Source organism: Stomoxys calcitrans, chromosome 3 (genome assembly GCF_963082655.1).
Source record: "Stomoxys calcitrans chromosome 3, idStoCalc2.1, whole genome shotgun sequence".
NCBI classification, from domain to species: domain Eukaryota; kingdom Metazoa; phylum Arthropoda; class Insecta; order Diptera; family Muscidae; genus Stomoxys; species Stomoxys calcitrans.
In genome coordinates this window covers 34,482,160-34,497,535 of record NC_081554.1, presented here as the reverse complement: position 1 = coordinate 34,497,535, position 15,376 = coordinate 34,482,160, and positions in this window count along the sequence as shown.

The window sequence follows — 15,376 nt, the reverse complement described above, 5'->3', positions numbered from 1 at the left end:
AAGTTATCCAATTTTCACCGGATTGTGACGAAATGGGGTTTACATATAAACCCGAGGTGGTGGATATCCAAAGTTCGGTCCGGCCGAACTCAATGCCTTTTTACTTGTTATTTTCTGTAATATTGTGTCCAAGTACTTATACGTTTGAATTTTGCTGAAGAAATCGTATATAATGTAACTTTCGCGATAAAATATCTCTTTTATTTGACATTTACTTACATTTTCTACTGATACTTATGTCTAAATGGAATATTACTTAAATAGGTCCCTTTTCTCCAAAAAGGGAACAAATTGTCATTTTATTTCTCTTTCGAGATGAGCTTAATAATCGAAATATTTTTTGGAATGGAACAGTGAAGCCAGAAAATATCACCATAGTATTACGTCTTTCGACTCTTGTTTAACAATGGTTAATGGTTATGATATTGGTTTCCTCAGACTAATTTACTTTGTTTAAGATAATTAGCTGAAGATTTTCAGAAGATTGCTAGTTATTGACAATTACTTTCAAAATTTCCCATTTATGCCATATCAATGTCAAAGAAAGAAACATTTCTACGAATTGCTTTAGAGAATTGTTCATTGGTTGAGTAGTACTTTCATTAGATAAAATGCTTACAGAAAAAAAATAACCTAAAATCCAAGCACCTAATCGAAAACATACAAACAATGGCCTTATACTTGAAACATACATTTTCCATACATTTTCCTAGTTACCCAAGCCCAAGCACATACTACACATATAGAAGGCTATACACAATGTCAGGAGTAATTGCAAACTCATACGAATGGGATACAATGAACACATACGTGTTCATATTGAACTCAGGGATACCATAAAGTAATGTGGAGAATCTCTATTGAACATAATATCAGCACAAAATACTCCCCGTTCATTAAAGACAAAATTTCCATGTTGTAAGTGCTTCTAGACAGAGTTATCCGTCCATGCTTCTGTAGAAATCATATTGATCATATTAAGTCAAATACGAATACTGCCCCCATATAAACCGATCCTCCGATTTCTTTTCTTGAGCCCCAATAAACCTGAATCCTACCCGATTTCTGTGAAATTTAGAATATGAAGACCTATTTTCGTTCCGGCCATATTCATTTCGTTGAACTCTAGTTAAAAGGCAAGATTGTATTTCACGTAACAAACTTCTATCAAAACAGATAAAAATCAAAACTTCAAGGCCGTAGCAACCTATGCATATCTGGTTCTAGACCGATTTCGGCAGTACTTACCATGGATTTTAAAAGTCTAACAAAACACTACATGCAAAATTTCAGGCAAATCGGACAACAGTTCTGATATCCAGGGGCTCAAGATGTAGACTTAGGATATATGTTTTTTTGGGAGCTATATCAGGTTATAAGCCGATTTAATATTCTACGGGCTCAAGATGTCAATTCGGTACATTGATTAACATGGAAGCTATATCAGGTTATACACCGATTGGATCCATACTTGTCAGATGGTTGGATGAAGTAACAGAACACTACATGCAAAATGTCTTACCTTTACTTTAATTGGCTATGACAGAATATTTGTTCCACTAGCCGAACGTAGAATTGCATTCCAAGCGCCTCGATCTTCTGCGCTCATTCTAAAATATCTGACACCAAGTTTCGAGGTGTCTCCCACCACTTGATCTTTCCATCGGGCTTTTGGTCTTCCCGGTTTGCGTGTACCACCATGTTTGCCTTCAAAAGACTTCTTTGCTGGAGTTTCTTCATCCATTCTGACAACATGACCTAGCCAACGCAGCCGTTGTATTTTGATGCGTGTAACTATGCTATCGTCGTCATACAGCTCATACAGCTCGTGGTTCATACGTCGCCTATATCCTCTATTAACGCAAACTGGTCCATATATTTTACGAAGAATCTTTCTCGCAAATACTCCAAACACTGCCTCATCTGCTTTAACGAGTACCCAAATGTCAGCCCTTCGAATAACATTTGCAGATACCAGAGCCTCAAGGAGTCGAGTCTATGGACCACTTTGTATGGTAGCTACATCCAAATCTGAACCGATATGGCCCATTTGCAATACCCAAAAGGCATACATAAAAATTCGAGCGGCTAGCTTGCGCATTTGCTTTCAGTCGACAACACTGGTTTAAACAGTTAACGCACATTTTGTGTTTTGTTGCACTGTCAAACATCTTCAGTTTGGTCTATAATTACACCATGATTGCAAATTATTGAATTTTTAAATTTATTATCAAACTGCGTGCTCTGTTAAGCAAGTCATTGCGCACATTTTCTTCTGCAGCGACGAAGCTCATTTTTGGCTCAACGCGTACGTAAATAAGCAGAATTGTCGATTTTGGAGTGAAGATCAGCCAGAAGCATTGCAAGAGCTACCAATGCATCCTGAAAAAGTCACAGTATTGTGCGGTTTATTGGCTAGTGACATCATTGGACCGTACTTCTTCAAAGATGTTGCGAATCGTAACGTAACTGTGAATGGTGAGCACTATCGTGAGATGTGTATCCAACTTTTTTTGCCCAAAAGCTTGACTTGCATGACATGTGGTTTCAACAAGACGCTGCCACATGCCACACAGCAAGCAAGCGAAACAATAGACTTATTGAGAGGCGAGCTCGATGAACCCTTTATTTCACGTTCAGGACCGGTAAATTGGCCGCCTAGATCGTGCAGTTTACCGTCCTTAGACAATTTTTTTGTGGGGCTTTGTTAAAGCTCATGTCTATACAGACAAGCCCGCTTCAATTGACGCATTGGAAGATAACATTGAAGCATTTATTCGTTAGATAGAGGCCGAAATGTTGGAAAGGGTATGTCCAAATTGCACTAAGCGGATGAACCATTTGAGGCGCAGTCACGGTCAAAATTAGCATAAAACAAGTAAAATATATATATATATACCCTCCACCATGGATCGCATTTGTCGAGTTCTTTTCCCGGCATCTCTTCTAAAGCAAAAAAAGGATATAAGAAAAGATTTGCTCTGCTATTAGAGCAATATCAAGATATGATTCGGCATGGACCACAATTAAATTATATGTTAGAGACCTGTGTAAAATGTCAGCCAATTCGAATAAGAATTGCGACCTTTGGGGGCTCAAGAAGTAAAATAGAGAGATCGATTTATATGGGAGATGTATCGGGCTATAGACCGATTCAGACCATAATAAACATGTATGTTGATGGTCATGAGGGAATCCGTCGTATAAAATTTCAGGCAAATCGGATAATAATTGCGACCTCTACAGCCTCAAGAAGTCAAGATCCCAGATCGGTTTATATGGCAACTATACCAGGTTATGAACCGATTTGAACCTTATTTGACACAGTTGTTGAAAGTAAGAATAAAATACGTCTTGCAAAAATTTCATCCAAATCGGATAGGAATTGCGCCCTCTAGAAGCTCAAGAAGTCAAGTCCCCAGATCTGTTTATATGACAGCTATATCAGGTTATGAACCGATTTGAACCTTACTTGTCACAGTTGTTGGATATCATAACAGAACACGTCATGCAAAATTTCATTACAATCGGATATGAATTGCGCACTCTAGAGGCTCAAGAAGTCAAGACCCAAGATCGATTTATATGGCAGCTATATCAGGTTATAGACCGATTTGAACCATACTTGGCACAGTTGTTGGATATCATAACAAAACACGTCGCACAAAACTTCATCCCAATCGGATAAGAATTGCATCCTTTAGAGGCTCAAGAAGTCAATATCCAAGATCGGTTTATATGGCAGCTATATCTAAACATGGACCGATTTGGCCCATTTACAATACCAACCAACCTACACTAATAAAAAGTATTTGTGCAAAATTTCAAGCAGCTAGCTTTACTCCTTCGAAAGTTAGCGTGCTTTCGACAGACAGACAGACAGACGGACAGACGGACATGGCTAGATCGACTTAAAATGACATGACGATCCAGAATATATATATATATATTATGGGGTCTTAGACGCATATTTTGAGGTGTTACAAACAGTATGACGAAATTAGTATACCTTCATCCTATGGTGGAGGGTATAAAATCATACTTTTTATACCCACCACCATAGGATGGGGGTATACTAAACAAGTCATTTCGTTTGTAACACCTCTAAATATGGATCTTGGACCCCATAGAGTATATATATTCTTGATCGTCTCGAAATTATGATTCGAACCGTGCCATGCCCGTCCGTTTGTCGAAATCACGATAGCGGCCGAACGAGTAAAGCTAGCAGCTTGAAATATTGCACAGTTACTTTACATTGAGGTAGGTCGTCGGGGAATGCAAATGGGCCATATCGGTTCAGTTTTGGATATAGCTCCCATATAAACCTTTCTTCCGACTTGACTTCTTGAGCCCATGGAAGCCACAGTTTTTGTCCGATTTGGCTGAAATTTTGCATGTAGTGTTATGTTATGACTTCCTAAAACTAAGCCAAGTACGGTTCAAATCGGTCAATAACCCGATATAGCTGCCATATAAACCAATCTTCATCTTGACTTCTTGAGCCTCTAGAGGGCGCAATTCTTATCCGAATCTAATGAAATTTTGCACGACGTGTTTCGCTACGACTTCCAACAACTGTCCTAAGTATGGTTCAAATCGGTCCATGTTTTGATATAGCTGCCATATAAACCGATCTTGGGTCATGACTTCTTGAGCCTCTAGAGGGCGCAATTCTTTTGCGATTGGAATGAAATTTTGCACGACGTGTTTTGCTATGACATCCAACATCTGTGTCAAGTATGACATCGGTTCATAACCTGATATAGCTGCCATATAAACCGCTATTGGGTCTTGACTTCTTGAGCCTCTAGAGGGCGCAATTCTTATCCGATTGGAATGAAATTTTGCACGACGAGTTTTGCTATGACTTCATATAACTGAGCTAAGTATGATTCAAATCGGTTCATAACCTCATATAGCTGCCATATAAACCGATTTTGGTCTTGACTACTTGAGCCTCTAGGGGGCGCAATTTTTATCCGATTGAAATGAAATTTCGCTATGACTTCCAAAAACTGTGCTAAGTATGGTTCAAATCGGTCAATAACCTGATATAGCTGCCATATAATCTGATCTTGGTCCTGACTTCTTGAGCCTCTAGAGGACGCAATTCTTATGCGATTGGAATGAAATTTTTGCACGACGTGTTTTGCTATGATATCCAACATCTGTGTCAAGTATGATTCAAATCGGTTCATAACCTGATATAGCTGCCATATAAATCGATCTTGAATCTTGTTTCTTGAGCCACTAGAGGGCGCAATTCTTAACCGATTTGAATGAAATTTTGCACGACGTGTTTTGCTATGATATCTAACATCTGTGCTAAGTATGATTCAAATCGGTTTATAACCTGATATAGCTGTCATATAAACCGATCTTGGGTCTTGACTTCTTGAGCCTCTAGAGGACGCAATTCTTATCCGATCGGAATGAAATTTTGCACGACGTGTTTTGCTATGGTATACAACATCTGTGTCTAGTATGATTCAAATCGGTTCATAACCTGATATAGCTGCCATATAAACCGCTATTGCGTCTTGACTTCTTGAGCCTCTAGAGGGCGCAGTTCTTATCCAAATGAAATGAAATTTTGCATGAAGTATTTTGTTATGATATCTAACAACTGTGCCAAGTATGGTTCAAATCGGTCCATAACCCGATATAGTCCGACATATGAACCGTTCTGGAATCTTGACTTCTTGAACCTCTAGAGGTCGCAATTATTATCCGATATGCCTGAAATGTTGTAGGACGAATCCTCTCATGACCATCAACATAAGTATTCATTATGGTCTGAATCGGTTTATAGCCCGATACAGCTACCATTAAAATCGATCTCTATATTTTACTTCTTGAGCCCCCAAAGGGCTCAATTCTTATTCGAATTGGCTGACATTTTACACAGGTCTCCAACATATAATTTAATTGTGGTCCGAACCGGACCATATCTTGATTTCGCTCTAATAGCAGAGCAAATTTTTTCTTTTATCCTTTTTTTTTGCCTAAGCAGAGATGCCGGGAAAAGATTTCGACAAATGTGATACATCGTGGAGGGTATATAAGATTCGGCCCGGCCGAACTTGGCACGCTTTTACTTGTTCTATATCATATTACAAAATCCGACTCTTCATTTAAAAGCCATGCTGGTTTAAAAATAAGCGACAAGCCTCCGCGAAAATTTGTTTTGAAAAAAATCAGTTCTGCCTCAACAATTTGGCACCCAATTCATGCTCAATAGTATTTAATTACTATAATTTGGGTTTAAAGGTAGCACCTTAATTGACAACTATTTGCTTTAAATGTGTGCCTATTGTGAGTGGAAAGTTCAATTATTGTTTTCCCTTAACACCTGTAGTAGGATAATAACTTTTTCTCAACATTTACTAAGACTTTTGAACTTCATCCTCACAGAAGTCACCTGCTGCATCAAACATTATCAAAAGGCAGTGCGACAACATTCCTAAGCTTATACAATAGCCAATTTTATTAAGTGTTATTTGACTCATTTACCAGACACCTGTAACACTTGAACTTGACTCCGACTGTTCGTTCACCTTTACAATTCAACCCTGATGTCAGCTCTTCTCTATTCATTTGTGAATAACATTCCCTTTTGCGAGTTTCATTGTTGCTCTTATTGATGCCGATCATAATCATAAAGAAGCCTCGACACACAAAGGACCTGAGAAGGCACAACAGACAAAAAGAAATACAGGAGCAATAAAACGTTTTGTGAAGCGTTTCCTTTGTAATGGGCATCAATTACTGATGTGCCTTGAAATTCTGTCTTTCCTTATCCAGGGATTGCATCAAGCCAGATTTCATTATGTGCGGTGTGGTGTGTGTGGATAAGAAGAGATGTGGTAGCGACATGATAATAAGAAGAAAATCGTTCTATCATTCTTAATTTCCTTTCACGGATTTTCAGGTATGAAATATTATACGCCTGGAAACTTCTTTATTACCACAAAGAATGTCCTTTCAATGCGTCAGGCAGCACGCAGCACTTGCCTGAAGTGTAAACATGCGGCTTGAGATGTATGCGTGCATTTTACAAAAACATATCCGTGCTCTCATTTTCTCATTTGTAATAAAAAACTGTCAATGCAATTTAATTAAATAAAATGTATAACTTACGTTCAGGCTACAAACGAAATATGTGGTTTGCAAAGGTTTTCTTACTAAGGCATATCACATGCCGTTCTAGAGCGAAGGCATGTAATGCGTGGGTTGAAGCAGTGCATTAACTTTGATCAGAACTTTTAATGTAATTTCAATTTAATTTTGATTAAAACTGATGTAGATGCCTACGTTTGAAAGAAGCAAGACTTGTGCTAAGTTCAGCAGGGACGAATATTGGGTACCCATCACCAAATTATACCACCACATACAAATTATCTTTATTAACTAAGTTTGTATTTGAATTATTTTGCAATTACAATTAAATCCGGTCATATTGAGGTTTTGGTATGTAGGAGGTCTATGTCAGTATATGACAGATGCTGGAATTCATAACAGAAGTCTTTGTGTAAAATTTCAACCCAAACTACGAGTTTGGGATGAAAACCGAGGATCGGTTTTTATGGGAGCTATTCTTTCTTATACATAACAAGTAAAAACACGCTAAGTTCGGCCGGGCCGAATCTTATATACCCTCTAGCATGGATCGCATTTGTCGAGTTCTATGCGCGGTATCTCTTTTTAGGCAAACAAAGAATATTGAATAAGAACTGTTATGCTATTGGAGCTTCATCAAGTTATAGTCCAATTCGGACCATAAATGAATGCTGAACATTGTAGAAGTCATTGTGTAATACTTCAGTGCATTCGGATAAGAATTGCGCCTTGTAGGGGCTCAAGAAGCAAAATAGGGATATAGGTTTATGTGGGAGCTGTACCAAGCTATTGATCGATTCAGACCATATAAGACACGTATGTTGAAGGAGCCGTTGAGAGAAGCCGTTGTAAATAATTTCTTCTAAATAGGATGAGAATTGCGCCCTCTAGAGGCTCAAGAAGTCAAGATCCCAGATCGGTTTATATGGCAGCTCTATCAGGTTATGTACCGATTTGCGCCATACTAAGCACAATTATTGGAAGTCATAACAAAACACATCACGCAAAATTTCATCAAAATCGGAAGAGAATTGTACGCTGTATTGGCTCAAGAATTTAAAGTCCAAGATTGGTTTATATGACAGCTATACCAGATTATGAACCGATTTGAAGTCAAGAAGTCAAGACCCAAGATTGGTTTGTATGGCAGCAACATGGACCGATTTGGCTCATTTACAATCCCAACCGACCATCCCCTAATTCCTCCCCCTTACCCCAATTTTCAGAAACGCCAGATCTCGGAGATGGGTTGTGCGATTTAAGCGAAATTTTGTGTGCTCTCATATAGTATCCGATAAATAAAAATGTTGGTATCCAAATTTCGGATGGGGTACCTAGGGGGGCTGCCCCACCCTAAAACCTTCCAAACATATATTTACACCAATCACGACAATATGGGACTCAAATGAAAGGTATTTTGGATAATAAAACGTATATGATATCCAATTGTCGGACCAAGTGCTAGGGGGGCCACCCCAAGCCCCAAAACACCCCTAAATCAAACATTTTTACCGACCATGGCAATATGGGACTCAAATGAAAGGTATTTGCGGGTAGAATAGGAATCTGATATCCAAATGTGGAACAACGTTTCTGGGGGTCCACCCCTTTCCCAAAACACCCCCCAAACTGAACTTATTTACTGACCATGGGAATATGGGGCTTAAATAAAAGGTATTTGAATGTAGAAAAAGAATCTGATATCCAAATATGGGACCAAGTGTTTGGGGGCCGCCTCTCACCAAAAACATCCCCAAAGGGGACAAATTTTCGACCATAGCAATATGGAGCTCAAATGAAAGGCATTTGGGAGTATAGCACGAATTTGATATCAATGTTCGGGAAAAGTGTGTATGGACCACCCCACCCCCATAACACCACCCAAAAAGGAAGTATTTGCTGACTATTGCAATATGAGGCTCAAATAAGAGGGTTTTTGGAGTAGAATACGAATCCGATATATAGTTTCAAGGCCAACTCACTGAGTGGCCCCTCATCCCGCAAAACACCGCCCAAACCGGTCATGTTTGCCGACTATGGAAATATGGGGCTCAAATTAAAGGTATTTGGGAGTAGACCACGTATCTGATATCAATATTAGGGATCAACTGTCTAGCGGACGTCCCACCACCATAACAACCCCCTAATTGGACGTATTTGCTCACCAAAACAATTTGGGTCTTAAAGAGAGTGGAACCAAATATTCATAGTTTTTAGGGTCAATACCCCAAACCGGACATATTTGCTGACTTTTGCAATAAGCAGTTTAAATGAGATTAGAAAACGAATTTGATATCCAATTTTTAGGGCAATGGCAATATGGGGTTCAAATAAACGATATATAGATATATGAGAATAGAGCACGTCGCTGATATATTTTTCGGGATTAGTGTTTGGGGGACCACCCCAATCCCCAAAACAACCCTTAATCGGGCATATTTACCGACCATGTCAATGTGGAGCTTAAATGAGAGGTATTGGGGGGTAGAGCAAGAATTGATACCCATTTTCGGAACCAATTTTCTTTCCCTAAATACCCCACAAACAGCTATTTTTTATTGACGATCGCAATATGGGACTCAAATAAAGGTATTTGGGAGTAGAAAACGAATTTTATATCCAAATGTAGGACCATGTATTTAGGGCATCACGACTCATCCTGTGAACTCCTCTTGAGCCAATGGCAATATGGGGTTTAAATAAATGGTATGAGAGAAGAAAACGATGCAGATATTTTTTCAGCGCCAAGTATATGGGGGACCACATCTCCCCCGAAAACACCCCTTAATCAGTTATCAAGAGAATATCGGGCTGAACTAAAGTATTTTAAGAATGGAGTACACTTTATCATATGGGATTCAGATAGAGGCACTTTTATTGTTAAACTATTAGTCAAGCGATGTACCCAGCGGGTCTCCTAACCCCAAAACTCCTCTAAACAGGTATATTCGAAGTTCATATCAATATGGGACTCAAATGAAAAGTATTCGGCATTAGATTACAAATATGGCATAAAACATTAGGTCCAAGTAATAGGAGGTCGCCCAACCCCAAATACCCCCAAATGGGCATATTAGCCGACCATGGCTATATGGGACTCAAATGAAAGGTATTAGACAGTAGATTACGAATATGACATTAAAATTTGCGTTCAAGTCTAGGTGGCGCACATCCTTCTAAAGATACGTCAAATGGGTTATTTTACCCATTATGACAATATGGGACTCAAATGAAAGTTAGTTGAGCGTAGAAAACGAATTTGATAGCCAATTTTGGAGCCAAGTGTTTTGAGGTACGCCCTAAAGCACTCTCTAAACTAAACTTCATTTCCGTTGGAAATAAAGAACGAATTATATATCTAATTTCAGTGTAAAGTGCAGGTGGCCGCCCCAGACCCAAAATACCCTCCAAACGGTTCATATTTATCGGCCATGGCAATATGGGGCTCAAATTAAAGGGATTTGGAAGTGCAGCTGGAATTTGTTATCCATATTTGAGTCGAAATGTCTGAGGCGCCATCCCTCCCCTAATGAGAACATTACCCTAGGAAGAACATTACCACCAGGAACCGAGCAGGGGCAAATTCTCACACATCAATGAGTGTTTTCCGCTTCAAGTTTGAACTCAATGATAAGGGACCTTTTTTTTATAGCCGAGTCCGAACGGCGTCCCGTAGTGCGACACCTCTTTGGGGAACAATTTTTAAATGACCATGCATGGCATTGTTCCTCGCAAATGTCGCCAATATTATGAGGGAATAAATACCGCTTTGTCCAAAGTTCTCGCCAGGATTCGAACGCGTGCAGCGTCATAGGCTGCAATGGTACGAATTCGATATCCGCATTCAGGGCGAAGTGTCCCCACTATAAAAAGATATTAGAGTGTTAAAGAAGGCGCAGCGGGGCGGGCCCAGTTTGGCTAGTATCCAAAAATAAACCCATCTGGAACATATTTGGCACAGCCGAGGAGCTTAACAAAACTAATTGTGCCGAATTTCAGAGAAATTAAGCTAAAAAAATTCGGCTTTTATGGCCCTTAGACCTGAAATCGGGTGATCGGTGTATATGCAAGGCTATTTTAAGATATTGCCCGTTCTAGACCATATTCGATGCGGATGGAGAGGGTTTTAAAACAAAACGGGAAATCGGTCAATAGAGGCTTTGTTAAAATATTATCCGATATTAACCATATTCGATATGGATATTGAGGATCCTAAAACAACACACTGTGACAAATTTCAGCTAAATTAAGCAATAAAGGAGGCTTCTTAGGTCTTACACTTTAAATCGGGGTATAGTCCGATGTAGCCTATCTTCGAATTTAAAACAAAGTTTAATTTTTCTGCTAATTTCCTTCGCTACTTTTTACTTTATGCAACCTTGCAACAATCGTCACACATATTTGTTTACGAGTATTTGCTTAAATCATCGTTTGTAGATAAAGAATTAGCGGTTATTGTTCAAATTTCAATATGTAATACTTTCCTCTATGTACTTTGCAACAAATGTGGTTTGCAAATTTGCCCTTGCTCAGAGGCAAACTTCTGAAAAATGTGGTTTACCATTATTAAAAGATGAATTATTAAATTGCAATCTGTTATTCACATTGAAAACCCCAAAACAATATGAGAGTAAATATTGGAAAATGCATAAAATTAAATTATTCTGAATTGGGCTTCAAACAAAAATTTTTATTTCTCCTTCCCCAAGACAATTTGATTTTGTGCTTTGTTCACATCTACTAGGAATCCCTTAGTCAATTAATTGTTTATTTTTTTTTAGTTTCCACCCACAGTTTGTTTGCTGGTGCGTGCGTTTTTACCTGAATGTAATTTTTCTTGAATTTATTTATTTATTTATTCCTTCGGTGTATTACATTTAGAAGTTTATGTATACACATAACTATGCCACCGACTCAGAACAACAGAATGTTGTAGGTTAGTAGAAGATTAGTTTTGGGGAGCTTCCCTTTTCTTTCTTGAAGTTCACTCAAAAGAATAGAAATCTGCCTTGAGCTTCTTTGCTATTCTGGGTTGTGTTATTGAATTTAATCATATAATAAAAATTCCTCTGCGGTATTGTTATAATACATTAGCCCTTCATTTGTGTTCTTTTTTTTTTCTTTCTTTCTTTCCCTATCGATTCCTCAAGGAAATATCCATTCTGTGTTCTGGCTGCTGCCACCGTCTTACTCCTGTATCGTTCTTATTCGCTTCATTTCAGTCTAGTGCACATTTAATTTTTAATAAAGCCCATAAAAAGAGCAAACGTGAGTTGTATGTTTGAATATATTCCGTGTGAATGGAATTAGTTTTATGCCCGGCCATCATATGTAGGCCAAGCAGTGAAAGTTTTCTTTAGTGTTAAAAGCGAATGTTAAAGAATATTGGTATTCTAGTTTTTAGGGGGAAACTATGGGGAATAAAAAAACATGGACATGAATAATAAGAAATATTTCAGATATATGTTATCATACCCATGTTAAAATGTCGTTTATAAAATCTTAGTTGTCCCTTTATAGATTGAAATACGCCTTTCCCCTTAAATGAGGAGTGTTCTGACATTGTGATTTAGCAAAAGGGAAAGACTTTGGAAATCCGAGTCAAACGGAGAAAAGTGGCTAATTTTAAAATATATTATTATCAGCAGAACCGGGCCTGCTCCGCTGCGCCTTCTTTTACTTTATATGAAACAAAAGTTTCCTTGAAATATTTATTTTCGACAATTAAAGATCTTTTAGTGAAATAGCATGCTACGAAAATAAATAAATTAAAATACTTCATTTCAACCCGATATTCTCATGATGTCTGATTTAGGGGTGTTTTAGGGGGAAAGGTGGTCCCCCAGATACTTGGCCCTGAAAAAATATCATCATTGTGCTCTTATCTCAGATACCATTTATTTAAACCCCATATTGCCATTGGCTTAAGAAGAGTTAACAGCATGAGGCGTCGCCCAAACACATGGCTCCAATATGGATTATCAAATTCGTTTTCTAATCTCAAATCCTTTCATTTGAGCCACATATTGGCATGGTTGAAAAATTTTTTCCCTTTGGGGGTGTTTTGGGAAAGGGGTGATGCCCTTAATACTTGGTCCTACATTTGGATATAAAATTCGTATTCTACTCGCAAATACCTTTATTTGAGCCCCATATTGCGATGGTCGGTTAATATGTCCGATTTAGGGGTGTTTTGGGGTTGGGGTGGTCCCCCGAACACTTGGTCCGACAATTGGATATCAGATACGTTTTCTTATCCTAAATACCTTTCATTTGAGTTCCATATTGGTTCATGATTGGTGTAAATATATGTTTGGTAGGTTTTAGGGTGGGGCGGCCCCCCCTAGGTACCCCATCCGAAACTTGGATACCAAATTTTTATTCTTAGGGTACTATATGAAATTACACAAATTTTCGCTTAAATCGCACCAACCATCTCCGAGATCTGGCGTTTCTGAAAATTAGGGTAAGGGGGAGGGTCCACCCCCCCTTCAGATATCGAAAAATGTAGTACCCTATTTTCACCACGGGGTGATTATGCACCATCTGCGAAAATTTCAAGAAAATCGGTTTAGCCGTTTCTGAGTCTATAAGGAACACACAAACAAACAAACAAACCTACAAACAAACACAAATTGATTTTTTAATTTATAAGACTGGCCGAACCGGGCCCGCTCCGCTGCGCCTCCTTTAACTCTCCAATATCTTTTTAGGGTGGGGACACTTTGCCCTAAATGCGGATATGGAATTCGTGCAATTGTAGCCTATGACGCTGAACGCGTTCGAATCCTGGCGAGAACATCGGACAAAGCGGTGTATATCCCCTCTTAATGTTGGCGACATTTGCGAGGTACAATGCCATGCACGGTCATTAAAAAATTTCCCCTAAAGAGATGTCGCACTGCAGGACGTCGTTCGGACTCGGCTATAAAAAAGCGTCGCTTATCATTGAGTTTAAACTTGAATCGGAAAACACTCATTGATGTGTGAGAATTTGCCCCTTCTCGGTTCCTGGTGGTAATGTTCTTTCTTAGGGTAATGTTCTCATTAAGGGGGGGATGGCACCCCAGATATTTGGACTCAAATATGGATAACAAATTCGTGCTGCACTTCCAAATCCCTTTAATTTGAGCCCCATATTGCCATGGCCGGTAAATATGAACCGTTTGGAGGGTGGACATTGGACGCACTGAGTCGATCAGCTATGTCGGCAGCCATGGGATTGATTGATGTAGGTCATTGGGGATTGCAAATGGTCCATATCGGTTCAGATTTGGATATAGTTCCCATATAATCCGAACTCCTGATTTGATTTCCTTGAAGCCGCAATTTTCGACCAATTTGGCTAAAATTTTGCACATAGTATTCTACTACGGCTTCCAACAGCAATTGCAAGTACGGTCCAATTCGGTCTATAACCTGATATAGCTCCCATATGTACCGATCTCCCGATTTGACTTCTTAAGCCCCTGGAAGCCACAATTCCGATTTGGTTGAAATTTTGTAAGCGGTGTTCTGTTACGGTTTCCAACAACTGTGCCAAGTACAGTCCAATTCGGTCTATAACCTGATATAGTTCCCATATAAACCAATCTGCCGATTTTTGGCCGATTTGGCTAAAATTTTGCATATTGTGTTCTGCTATGTCTTCCAGCAGCTGTGCCGAGTACGGTCCGATAACCTGATATAGCTCCCATGTTAACCGATTTGACTCCTTGAGCCCTTACAAGCCGCAATTTTTGTTCGATTTGGCTGAAATTTTGCATGTGGTATTCTGTTGCGACTTCCAACGATCCAATTCAGTATTTTAGCTGATACAGCTTGCATATAAACCGGTCTCTCGATTATCCTTGTTCGGTTCCTAGAAGCTTTAAGTTTTGTTGGTTTAATAGAGCACGCTTTTATTTGTTTCTTCTACCACCCCCTTCATAATGAATCAGCAGTTATTTTCAGCAAACAACAAGCTTTTCAGCAGTAAGTCTGCTATTCTGAAATTGCAGAACTACTGCTACAATAGCAGCAAAATAAAATACTAATGTTCAGCAGACAGTGTTTACTATTTGAGCAAACTTTTTCTAAGAGTGTAAGGTATCCTTTGCGGAAAGGAACCTCTAAGAATAGTCATGCCATTGATTTGACTAGTCTGGATGTTCCTTTTTCGCTAATTTGAGGCCATTTCTACATTATAACAATTTTTAGCATCGTACGGTCCGTATAATTTAATGTTTGAAGATTATTTCATGCAAATGTTGAC